Source organism: Cibotium barometz, chromosome 25 (assembly GCF_041138505.1).
Source record: "Cibotium barometz isolate CiBa-2024 chromosome 25, ASM4113850v1, whole genome shotgun sequence".
Taxonomy (NCBI): Eukaryota; Viridiplantae; Streptophyta; class Polypodiopsida; order Cyatheales; family Cibotiaceae; genus Cibotium; species Cibotium barometz.
In genome coordinates, this window is record NC_141070.1 from 11925568 (window position 1) to 11938919 (window position 13352).

Sequence of the window (13352 nt, forward strand, 5' to 3'; positions counted from 1 at the left end):
TCTTCTAGAGAGTGGTAATTCAGTTTTTAAATATTTTTTGATGGAAAAATATCTCTTCTTATTAAAATAATTTTTCCCGAAACAGAAGTACAAAAAGATTTTCAGAAGGTGCATTAGAATCAAGTATAATTTGTTCAAGAGGCCTTATCCTAAGGGTCAAGATTTTTTCGAAATTTTAAATTAAGGTTCCTATGGGCCAATAAGATCAATCCATGTGTGGGGAGGAGATAAATCCAAATTGTAAAAGAAAAATACCCAAAAATGATTAAATGCTCACATAAGATGAAGAGTTGACTATGTACAAGGGTTATTAGTAAAAAACTATGAGTATTACTAAAAAAATGAGATATTTTGGGTATAATGATTCCATTTTGACACATGTGTAAGGAAGGGGAGTAGTCCCTTCAAGGAGGCGCCTACTTCACATGCTTGAATGAGTTTTAAACTCAAGAATAATGTGATATTTTTCTCTCTCCTCTCTCTTGGATCAAACTGAATAAAAAAGGAACCAAACTAGGTCCAAATTCAACCAAACTGAATCTGGAAAGTTCTAGAAATCAGTTGGTCTTGGTTAGAGCCTCCCTCTCCTATAAATAGAATGGGAAATACAAGGATTCTTCAATGGTAGCAAACTTGGACACTACTACCATCCTTTAACTATAATCATCTTAAGGGCTATGAATGTCTCAAAGGTATTGGACCATTCCTTGTGCGCAAACTCACCCGGTCAGGATCACTGCACTATGGAAATACAAGGATTCTTCAAAACAGTAGCAAACTTGGACTTAGAAGAGGAGGACTAGGAGGTGAAGCACACAGACATTCATGGGACCATAAAGAAAATAGCCTCGTGTAAGCTCATGGTCATCGACATGGGTGCTAGACATAAACTACTGTCCCGTGCAGCTTAGTGTGTGCTTCAAATATTTGTTGACATCCACTCCACAAACACAGGAGTTGAAGGAGTAGACACATTGAAAACCTCATGCATAGGATCAATCATTCACTGGTATGTTTCAAAACCCCATGCATAGGATCGATCATTCACTGGTATGTTTCACATTGGAAATAACCCCTTGGAAGGAAAGTTTTATGTTATGCCTACAGGTTGGTACCATGCATGAAGAAGTGATCCTCTGATGGGGATGAATGGGGCACAATCAATGCCAAATAGAGTAGGGTTCGCAAAGTGCTACCTTCATCGGACAGGTAACTGCACTAATTATAGAAGATGAGGATGGGATGGGACACATTCAATGCCAAATAGACTAGGATGAATGGGGCACAATCAATGCCAAATAGACTAGGATTCGCAAAGTGCTACCTTACAACTAGCCACCGAAGAGGGAACTGCACTGATTATAGAAGATTAGGAGCCCATTTCTTGTCAAACGTTAATACCAAAAAACCATTCTCCCATAAAATAAGTGATCCAACCCATCATCACATATCTGAAAATAAGTGATCCAACCCATCATCACATATCTGAAAATAATCCACACTTTAACCAAGCTACTTAAAAAGGCCTATTCTATACTTGACTGTAGGGGTAAGTGACCAAGCTTTATTAAAAGCCTTGCCTAAGGAGGATCAACCTTCACTGTCTCAAAAACCCCCTCAGCCCCTCAACATAAGTGGCCTCTCTAATAACTAACACAGCTAGCACCAATATTGCTAACATTTCTAACCTTCCAAAATCAAGACCACCTATCAGTCCCTAGCAACATCGATATTTTTATGATTAGTACCAAAATTTATGCTCTGGGCACAAGGTTAGTATGAATGACAATGGAAAATATGGGTACTACCACCCAAAGGAAGGTCTAGCATACACCATGCCACCAATTGGAGCATCCAACAAAATACCAAACCCCAATCCTTTTGGATGAACCATGTTTTGGGTCCCCAATGGCCATGAGAGGTGCAAAAAATGCCTAGCAATTTAACTTTATGGGCTGATAAGTCTACACCGTCGCATTGATCGGTCGTGGCATTGACTATGATCGTGGACCTATATATAGAGTTGTATGCCTATGTAGGTACACGATCAGCCCATTTCTCTACACAATTCATTATTTTACTCCCTAGCTTCTACTAACATATAGCCTTCATCTTATTAAATCTAGATTAGCCATTGAATCTTCCTTCATAGAAGCACATGGGCATGGGGCTTTATCATCTATTGTATGACTTTTGTAATACATTATTCTTATCTATCCCTGTTGTAGTGCAATTTGAGTTTTAAAGTATTATGTAGTGAAAGATCCTACTTGTGGACCATTATGAGATAATAGCCCCCTGTGTAGCATATAGCCTATTTGGCAAATCTTGTATTTGGCATATCGACCACTCAGTCCACCATCTTCTAGCCATGCTATCCGACTATGCCTAATGTAATAAGGTGGTGGCTAGCATCACACCAATCTGGAGCCTTGGTTAGCCCTTTGCTATCTAGACTAGAGTCCAGACAACATCTAGGCTATGCTGATGTGATGAGAGATAGAACCATGAAACGTACATTAACATTTTACAACTCTTAAGCAGAGACAACATCTAGGCTATGCTGATGAGGATAAGAGATAGAACCATGAAACATCTTTTATGATTTTACAGCTCTTGAGTAGAGAGAGAGAGAGAGAGAGAGAGAGAGAGAGAGAGAGAGAGAGAGAGAGAGTCCATAAGCATGAATATTATAGAAAATACCCAGAGGCTCAATACAAGAAGCAACACAATAAACTACTCACTTTCTAGATTGGAGGCATGCAACATAGTATAAGGAACTTCAAAAATTCATTCATACTAAATCACGTAAGCTTGCTGCTCACTACAAATGCAAGACTATGCTATTCATATTTAAACTTCCACACACTCACTTGAATACACTCTTTTCCACACTACTATTCCTATCCCCATACATAGACGAACTCAATTGGGTACTACCCATTGGCCCCCAAGATAGGAAGAGATGTTTTTTATCTCGTTAGGGTCACGAGCTCTAAACCCTAAACCATATCATACCAGCGCACATAGCTGATTACACACATTAATCTTGGTGGACATCATACTAGTGCACACAGCTTGATTAAACACATTAATCTTGGGGTAGATGATATAAATAAAAGGTGCATCCAAAATAACATATCTCAAAATAAATTAATGGGTGTCCCCATAGAGGTTACACTTGGCTTTTTCACTTAACTATGCTTTGGTACAACCAAGAGAGTATGATATGGATTTCCCTATCAGATTTTCCATCCCTTCCCATTGAACAATGTTGAAACTGCACCATCATAGAAAGGGAAGAACTCTTAATGGTGGTGGATGCTATAAACAAATACCACTATCATCTTTTGGCAAACAAATTTGTATTTTTTGTAGACCATTAGTTGGTGCTTCTCTACTTAGTCAATAAGCATTGCACTACAAGAAGGATAACCCGATGGCACATCCTATTAGAGTTCAATTTTAGTGTGCGAAAAGGCTCACAGCATGTGCATTCCAATCACTTATCACGTATCTCCAATGAAGAACCACCAGTTGGAGTAGATGAACTACCTGACACGCTACTATTCAAACTCTACGTTGTTTTGGAATGGGCCGAAGAGATCACCCATTATTTGGCTAATGGTTTTCCCCAATAGACGCTCCTCAATCAAGACAGAGCATGGTGCCTTATCAAAAAGGTACCGCTCCTTACCAATTAAATGTAGGGTTATGCCAAGATAGGATCATGAGGCACAATCCTTAGGAATTCGAATCTGTTGATGTCCTTGAGCAAGCCCACTCAGCCGAAAAGCTAGAACAAATATTTCTTGGCAGACACCACCGTAAAAGAAAGTCCTATTAGTGGGTTTGTGATGGCCCACTGTTCAAAGATGCAGCAAAATTTGTTAAAGTCTTTGATGAATATCAACAATTTGTTGAGGTCCACAACTATGATAAAATTCCCTTGCACTTTGAAGTGTCTCTATAACCATTTGTTGAAAGATGGGCCATTGACTTTGTTGGAATGATTAGTCCACAACTGTGATAAAATACCCTTGCACCTTGTAGTGTCTCTATAACCATTTGTTGAGATATGGGGCATTGACTTTGTTGGAATAATTAGTCTAACAGCTCGAGGAACGCAAGTGCAATTTATCATTGTGCTAATGAACTACTACACCAAATGGGTTAAAGCCCATGCTACCACCACAAAGGCTGATGCTAGGGCAAAAGACAAATTCTTTTACAATATAATTACTAGATTTGGGTATCCCACTCGCACTAACTAGCAAAGCGATAGATGGACTCACTTCATCAACGATGTAATTAAGTTGATTAAATTCACGGTAGCACGTTGCGAATTCTCACCTTACTACCCCAAGATAACTGCCAGGCTAAGAGCACCAATAAGATTATATGTGCTATCTTGCCCAAGATAGTGGAAGCCTCATGTAATGTGACTGGGAGAACGAAAGTTACCAGCTGGCCTATAAGGTAGCCCATCCACATGACATTTTTTTAACTTGATATACGAAACAAATGACATCATGCCTACTGATTTCTTTGTACCCAGATTAAGAATCACCGTCAAGGAAAGATTGATAGAAAATATCCTAACCAATCGATTGTTTAAACTTGAACGCTTAAGAGAAGCGCACTGTCTACAGAATGATACTTGAAGGTTGAGGTGCAAGGAATGAATGGTTTAATAAAAAGCTCAAAGACAAAGATATCAAAGTCACGGACATGGTTTTCATGTATAACACAAAACCAAAAGTGTAAGTTAAAGTATAAAGGGATTGGACCATTCCTTGTGTGCAAACTCACCCCACAAGGATCACTATAGTGTGGAAATACAAGGATTCTTCAATGGTAGCAAACTTGGACGCTACTACCATCCTTTAACTATAATCGTCTTAAAGGCTGTGAATGTCTTAAAGGTATTGGACCATTCCTTGTGCGCAAACTCAACCCGTAAGGATCACTGCACTATGATATACAAGGATTCTTCAAAACAGTAGCAAACTTGGACTTAGAAGAGGAGGACTAGTAGGTGAAGCACACAGACATTCATGGGATGACAAAGAAAATAGCCTCGCGCAAGCTCATGGTCATCGACATGGGTGCTAGACATAACCTAATGTCCCATGCAGCTTGGTGTGTGCTTCAAATATTTGTTGACATCCACTCAACAAACACAGGAGTTGAAGGAGTAGACACATTCAAAACCTCATGCATAGGATGGATCATTCACTGATATGTTTCACATTGGAAATAACCCCTTGGAAGGGAAGTTTTATGTTACGCCTATACAGGTAGGTACCATGCATGAAGACGTGATCCTCTGATGAGGATGTATGGGGAACAATCAATGCCAAATAGAGTAGGGTTCGCAAAGTGCTACCTTACAACTAGCCATCAGACAGGTAACTGCACTAATTATAGAAGATGAGGATGGATGGGACACAATCAATGCCAAGTAGACTAGGATGAATGGGACACAATCAATGCCAAATAGACTAATAGACTAGGATGAATGGGGCACAATCAATGCCAAATAGACTAGGATTCGCAAAGTGCTACCTTACAACTGGCTGCCGGACAGGGAACTGCACTGATTATAGAAGATTATAAACCCATTTCTTGTCAAATGTTAATACCAAAAAACCATTCTCCCATAAAATAAGTGATCCAACCCATTATCACATATCTGAAAATAACCCACACTTTAACCAAGCTACTTAAAAAGGCCTATTCTATACTTGACTGTAGGGGTAAGTGACCAAGCTTCATTAAAAGCCTTGCCTAACGAGGATCAACCTTCACTGTCTCAAAAACCCCCTCAGCCCCTCGACACAAGTGGCCTCTCTAATAACTAACACAGCTAGCACCAATACTGCTAACATTTCTAACCTTGCAGAATCACGAGCACCTATCAGTCCCTAGCAACATCGATATTTTCATGATAAGTACCAAAATTTATGCTCTGGGCACAAGGTTACTATGAAGGACAATGGAAAATATGGGTACTACCACCCAAAGGAAGGTCTAGCATACACCATGCCACCAATTGGAGCATCCAACAAAATACCAAACCCCAAACCTTTTGGATGAACCATGTTTTGGGTTCCCAATGGCCATGAGAGGTGCAAAAAATGCTCTCTAGCAATTTATCTTTATGGGCTGATAAGTCTACACCGTCCAATTAATCCTGACACTGACTATGATCGTGGACCTATATATAGAGTCATGTCTATATGCCTATGTAGATACACGATCAGCCCATTTCTCTACACAATTCATTATTTTACTCCCTAGCTTCTACTAACATATAGCCTTTATCTTATTAAATCTAGATTAGCCATTGAAGCTTCCTTCATAGAAGCACATGGGCATGGGGCTTTATCATCTATTGTATGACTTTCGTAATACATTATTCTTATCTATCCCTATTGTAGTGCAATTTGAGTTTTAAGGTATTATGTAGTGAAAGATCCTACTTGTGGACCATTATGAGATATTAGCCCCCCCGTGTAGCATATAGCCTATTTGTCAAATCTTGTATTTGGCATATCGACCACTCAGTCCACCATCTTCTAGCCATGCTATCCGACTATGCCTAATGTAATAAGGTGGTGGCTAGCATCACACCAATCTGGAGCCTTGGTTAGCTTTTTGCTATCTAGACTAGAGTCTAGACAACATCTAGGCTATGCTGATGTGATGAGAGATAGAACCATGAAATGTACATTAACATTTTACAACTCTTAAGCACATACAATATCTAGGCTATGCTAATGAGGATAAGAGATAGAACCATGAAACATCATTTATGATTTTATAGCTCTTGAGCAGAGAGAGAGAGAGAGAGAGAGAGAGAGAGTCCATAAGCATGAATATTATAGAAAATACCCAGAGGCTCAATACAAGAAGCAACAGAGTATACTACTCACTCTCTAGATTAGAGGCATGCTACATAGTATAAGGAGCTTCAAAAATTCATTCATACTAAATCATGTAAGCCTGCTGATCGCTACAAATGCAAGACTATGCTATCCGTATTTAAACTTCCACACTCTCACTTGAATACACTCTTCTCCACACTACTATTCCTATCCCCATACATAGACTAACTCAATTGGGTACTACCCATTGGCCCCTAAGATAGGAAGAGAAATTTTTTATCTCGGTAGAGTCATGAGCTCTAAACCCTAAACCATATCATACCAGTGCACATAGCTGATTATACACATTAATCTTGGTGGACATCATACTAGTGCACATAGCTTGATTAAACACATTAATCTTGGTGTAAAATTCCTCCCCAACCTCTCAAGATGTCCATCATCTTCCCGTGTAATTAAATTCCTCTTCAGAAATATAAAAGATCTTGTTTCTAACTGTTTTAACATAGAGAGAGAAAATATTCTAGAGAGAGAATATTCAGATTTTTAATATTTTTGGATAGGAAAATATCTCATCTTATTAAAATGAACTCCCCTGAAATAGAAATTCAGAAAGAACTTTCCAATGTGCAATATGAATTAATTGGAAATAGGTATAAAGGACCTTAGCTTAAGGGTCTAGATTTTCAGAAATTTTTGGATTATGGTCCAATTAAGGTTCCTATGGGCCAATAAGATCAATCCATGTGTGGGGAGGAGATAAATCCAATTTTGTAAAAGAAGATACCCAAAAATGAGTAAATGCTCACATAAGATGAAGAGTTGACTATGTACAAGGTTTATTAGTAAGAAACTATGAGTAATATCAAAAATATGAGATATTTTGGGTATAATGATTCCATTTTGACACATATGTAAGGAAGGGGAGTCCCTTAAAGGAGGTGCATACTTCACATGCTTGAATGAGTTTTAAACTCAAAAATAATGTTCCTCTCTCTTGAACCAAACCAAATCAAAAGGGAACCAAACCGAATAAAAAAGGAACCAAACTAGGTCCAAATCTAGTCCAAATTCAACCAAACTGAAATCTAGAAAATTTTAGAAATCAGTTAGCTTTGGTTAGAGCTTCCCTCTCCTATAAATAGAACATGAATCCTTTGAAAAAAAATAGGAGAATTTTACTATATTAGAATTATGCTGAAATAATGCTAATTTTTACTATTCTCTAAAATTCTCTCCAAATTGGAGAAATTGGAGCTTCCCTCTTTCTTCAATCCCCATTGATGGCTCCATCAACATACTAAACCAATTGATTGGTTGGGGGCCTCTACCGTGAACAAAGAAACTGTAATTGTAAGGTAAATGGTGAAATTTTGATCTTTTCTATAATTTCTCAATGTTTCTCTCTTCTCAACCCCTCTCAAGCTTGAGAAGCTTAATTGGAATGGTTTTTGAATGCTATTGAAGTTAATTAATGAATGGTAGTGAAGAGTTACATAATTTGATGAATGCTATTGAAGTTAATTGATTAATGATTGTAAAGAATTACATAAATTTCCATTTATGCTTAATTCTAATGGTTTTTATGTAATTTCTCTCTCTCACTCAAGAAATGGTCATACTCATGACCCATTCTCAATCCAAATGAAGCTTTTCATAAAGCTTTTTCTTAATCCAAGATTAATCTATGCTTGAGGCCAAATTAATGGCTTTTTTCTATGCTTTTAGTTTATGTATTTCATGAATACTGATGATTCAATCCATTATGGATTAATGATCCAATTAGGGATCATTCTAAGTGAATACTTACGGCCATGTATATAAGTGAATTTCTCTTATAATACAACATACTCTCCCATTGTGCAATTGAGTCTTGCTCTTGCTAATTTTTTGCTAATCTCTCTTCCTAATGCATGCTAGTGAGTGTGTGTGAGTGAAGTGAGGTGAGAGGAGGGACAAGGACCCGTAGTGCAACGTGACAGTGTGACAACGCTCACAGGAGACGCGGTAGAATTACTTCTCAAGGAGTTGTAGAGCTTGGAGACCTCAAGGGTTACGAGCTCAGCCATTGGAAAGATCCTCTCACGCGACAATTGTGGTTCACCATGTAATCTCTTTTTGGATGTGTTTCAGGGAGGGTTAGGGTGAGCCATAACATTGTCTTTGTTAACAACTTTAGGCTTCTTGCTGGCATTGACTTGATTCGATCTCTGTGTGAAGACCAACTTCCTTTTTTTCCCACCTTTAGCAAAGGTAAAGGTAGATTTTTTTTCATTTAACAATGGTTTAAAAGAACAAGCGCGCCGACCATTGTTTTATGAAAGATGTTGGCAGCTTGGATGGCATTCTCAACTGTCTTGACCTTACACTTTTTGACTTTGTATTTATAGTCCCGAGCAAGACCATTGATAAATATTCCACAAAGCGTGGTCGTCCAACTTTGCTTTAACAACCAGTTGTCTAAACTTCTGCACTAATTGCAGTATGGTTGTTGAGAAACCATGCTATTTTTTACCAAAAATAGGTAGGGATAATCTAAATACAACTTACGCTCATGTTCCCAATTGGCATCTTTTGCTGGGTATTCTTTCCACACCAAACTAAATGTTTCCTAACGACTCTTTCTAAGATCAGTTTCTCTAGGATTTTGTCTCGCTGAATCTCCAAAGTGCTTTGGGATGGCATAATAATTTTCTCATTTAGAACTTGACATATGAGAATAGAGTCTTCTAATACCTTCTCTTGTGATTGAAATCATCCAATCATCCCCAAGCTTTATCTCCTCTTACTCGTACTGTGACTCTTCTCTCTTTCTAAGGTCTATGGCAAAATAGCCTTCTCTCTACAGCCACCTCTTTACTATCCACTCTCTTCACTGCCTTCACTTCTGCCCATTTTGATAGGTAATCCACTGCAGTAAGCACATAACACTTTCCTCTGGCTGTCCTGGGAAGTGGTCCAACTGCATCCACTCCCCATCTTTCAAAAATGTCATATACCAGCATAATATTTCTCGGCTCCATTTTTAAGATCCTCTTCCCCATTCTTTGGCACTCATGGCAAGAATTGCACCAGTGTTGAATATCCTTCTGGATGGAAGGCCATACATAACCCTCCAGTAATATCTTCTGTAAGGTGATTTTAAATGCATAATGACCCCCACATGCTCCCTCATGATTTGAAGATAGAATATAATAAATCTCTTCCCTCTAGGGAATTCTCCTCAATACCTGATCAGCTCCCTGCATGTATAATTCATCCCCAATCATGACATAATGCTTACTTTTCCTGATAAAATGATACTTTTGGCCTTTTTTGAGCTCCTCAGGCAAGCGTCCTGAGAGTAAATAATCCACCACTCTGGACAGGTATTCCCTCCCTCTGTATAATGGCTCTTCAATTTTTGCAATTACTGGATTCTGATTAATTGCCTCCTGAGCCAACTCATGTGCCATATGATTTTCCTCCCGCCGCACATGTTGAATACTCCATGCTGTAAATTGATGTAACAGCTTTCTAACATTGGCCAGACATTCTTTAATCTCAGATTCTTTGCTCGCCAGCTACCCAAGACCTGCTTTACTACTAATAGAGAATCTCCCTTTATGATTAGCTTTTGAATTTTCTGCTTTAAAGAAGCCTGCAACCCTTGAAACAATGCTATGTACTCAGCCTCATTGTTACTTTCAGCTTCCAGAAGTATTCCATTCTTTAGAATCAGCACACCTTCTGAATCCTGGATTATATATCCCCCGGTGGCCTGATGTATACTCCTTTTATACGAACCATCAAAGAATAAAACATGAGCTCCAGGAATGATAATCTGTTCCTCTTTTTCTATCTTTGAATCCACTTCCTTCACCAGTATCGGGCCATCTTTGTATGTTAGAAGATCTGCTAGAGTTGCCTTGCAAGTATCTTCAATCAAAAATGAGAAATCATATTCTTAAAGCTCCACTAACCATCGCATCATACCTTTTGAGAGTGAAGTACCATTCACCAACTGAGGGAGTAGAGTATAATTTGTCAGCACCACAAATGGTCTCATCAGGAGATATGACCTGAATTTCCTGCAAGCATACACCAAACTTGACAAAACCAATTCAGCCTCAGTATATTTCCTCTCTGCATCTGTCTTCACTCTACTTGCATAATACACAGGCTTCATATATCTGGATTCATCTCCTCTCTGCATTAAGATTGCTCCAACTACATCCGGACCAAAAGATGGATTTACATAAAAGACCTGAGAGAAATCCGGAGCTTTCACACTGGAAATACCTCCCAATACCTCTTTCACTTTCTCAAACACTTCCTCGCATTCTTCATTCCATTGCAATGGTTCTTTCTTCATAGCCTGCTGAAGAGGATAAAGCAGTTGAGACATTAAAGGAACAAATCTTGCCATATATTTTACCTTCTGGACAAAAGTCTGCACTGCCTGGATGTTGATGGTGCAGATAATACGACAAGAGCTTTTATCTTCTCTGGATCAGGTTCAATTCCATTCTGAGATATCATATGCCCCAACAGCTTCACCTTTGAATGTCCTAAATGACATTTCTTTGGATTGAGCTGTCCACCTGCATCATCCATTTTAGAAAATACTTGCTCCAATTTATTACCATGCTCTTTTTGAGAACTATATACACATATATCATCCAAAAAAGCTCTCACAAAATGATCTGTAAGAGGTGCAAGTACTCTATCAGTGTTCCTCTGATACCACGAGGGTGCATTTTTCAAACCAAATGGTACTACTCGATAACAGAAGCAACCCCATGGTGTAATGATAGTGGTTTTAGCCTGCTCTTCCTCAGCAATTGAGATCTTCATATATTCTTCTTTCTCCACTGGCTGCAATTTAGGATTCAGCATGCCCTGTAAAACAGCTTCTCTTTCTCTGCACTGGGTGATGGAGGCTGCATCAGACTGTCCATATCTTCAAGTCTGCTCTCTTCTTCCTTCTTTATCTCCTCTTCAGCTTGCATCACATGCTCACTTTCTTCCTTCATTATAAATGATACCTGGCTCTCATCATCAGAAGTAGAACTCTCTTCTTCAGTTTCACTATCTGTATACTCATCAGGACTTGTTTCTTCAGGCTCACTCTTCATTTCCTGCTTACTACTCATGTTGAATTTCCTGGCTCTCCCTCTCCTATTATGTACTGTTATGGTTCCCCTTTTCCAGTTTTGGATGGCACCCACCTGTCTGAGCCAAGGTCTGCCCAAAATCAGCGGATAAGCTCCCAAACCAGCCGGCATAATATGGCAATTTATATTGCAAACCACACCAAAAGCAGTCCTGGCACTTCTATGCATATACCCAGACACTTTACTTTTGCATGATTTGCCAGACGGAGTCTAAAATCTGAACTAGCATTTAGCTTCAACCCCAATCTCTCCATACAGGACCGAGTCATCACACTAATTTGTGCACCGCCATCAACATATGCTTCTCCAACACTCACACTTCCACACCAGGCATCAACTGATGGACAAATATCAGGAAGGTCTTCCACAGACATCAGCTCCATTTCACCTTGTGTGGGCTCCTGCTCATTTACTTTCCTCGGATTTGCCAACTTTTTCCACTCTCTCTTAAGCTTTGGACACAATCCAAGCAATTGGGCAAATGTTATATTGGCTACCCTTCCCTTTAAATCTCCCATCAATGTATACTCCTCTTGGCCTTGACCAATATGCAAATATGAAGTTTTATAATGTCTCCTTGGCTTCCTCTTCTTCTTCTCTGGTTGAGGGCTTATATCAAATTGGACATGTTTACCTTTCTTAGAAGATGGTTCAGGTTCTGCCATTGTACTCCTCGTCCTCTTTGCCACCACAGGCATAATCTCTGGAATGGTCTCCACTCCTATCAAGCTGAGAGCCGGTCCCTTTCCTTTATCCTCCCATTTGACTCCACTGGTAGAGGGTTGATTTGGATCTTTTACTTCAACACTATGATCCCCCGATCTATCATTAGTCCTCTGCATCACAGGATATATTCCACCACCTGCTCTGGGCGGCTTGTCACATTGAGGGCTGATATGTCCCCGCTCCCCACAGTTCCAGCATTGGACATTACTCAAATAGTAGTCCCGTCCTCTCCCTGTTCCTCCCATGTTCCCTTCACCTATTGAGATATTGTCCCTTCTATTATTTGGTGCACCTCGGCTTCTTCCCTTTCCACCTGCTTCCATCCAATTCAAACTTAGAGACTTCATGAGCTCCACTGCATCATGTATGTCCCTCTTCAAAGTGTCTTCCTGTTCTGGAACAACAGCAGCTTCCCTTTCAGGATGTATACTCTCAATCTCTGGCATCTTCACAAACTTCTTCGGCTCTTCCTGTATTCCCATCTGCCTCAGACGCTTCACCTTCCACTCCTTTTCTCGAGCTACTCTGACAGCCTCCTCAAAGCTATCCAGGTTCTTCAGCTCCACCTTCAGACGGAGGG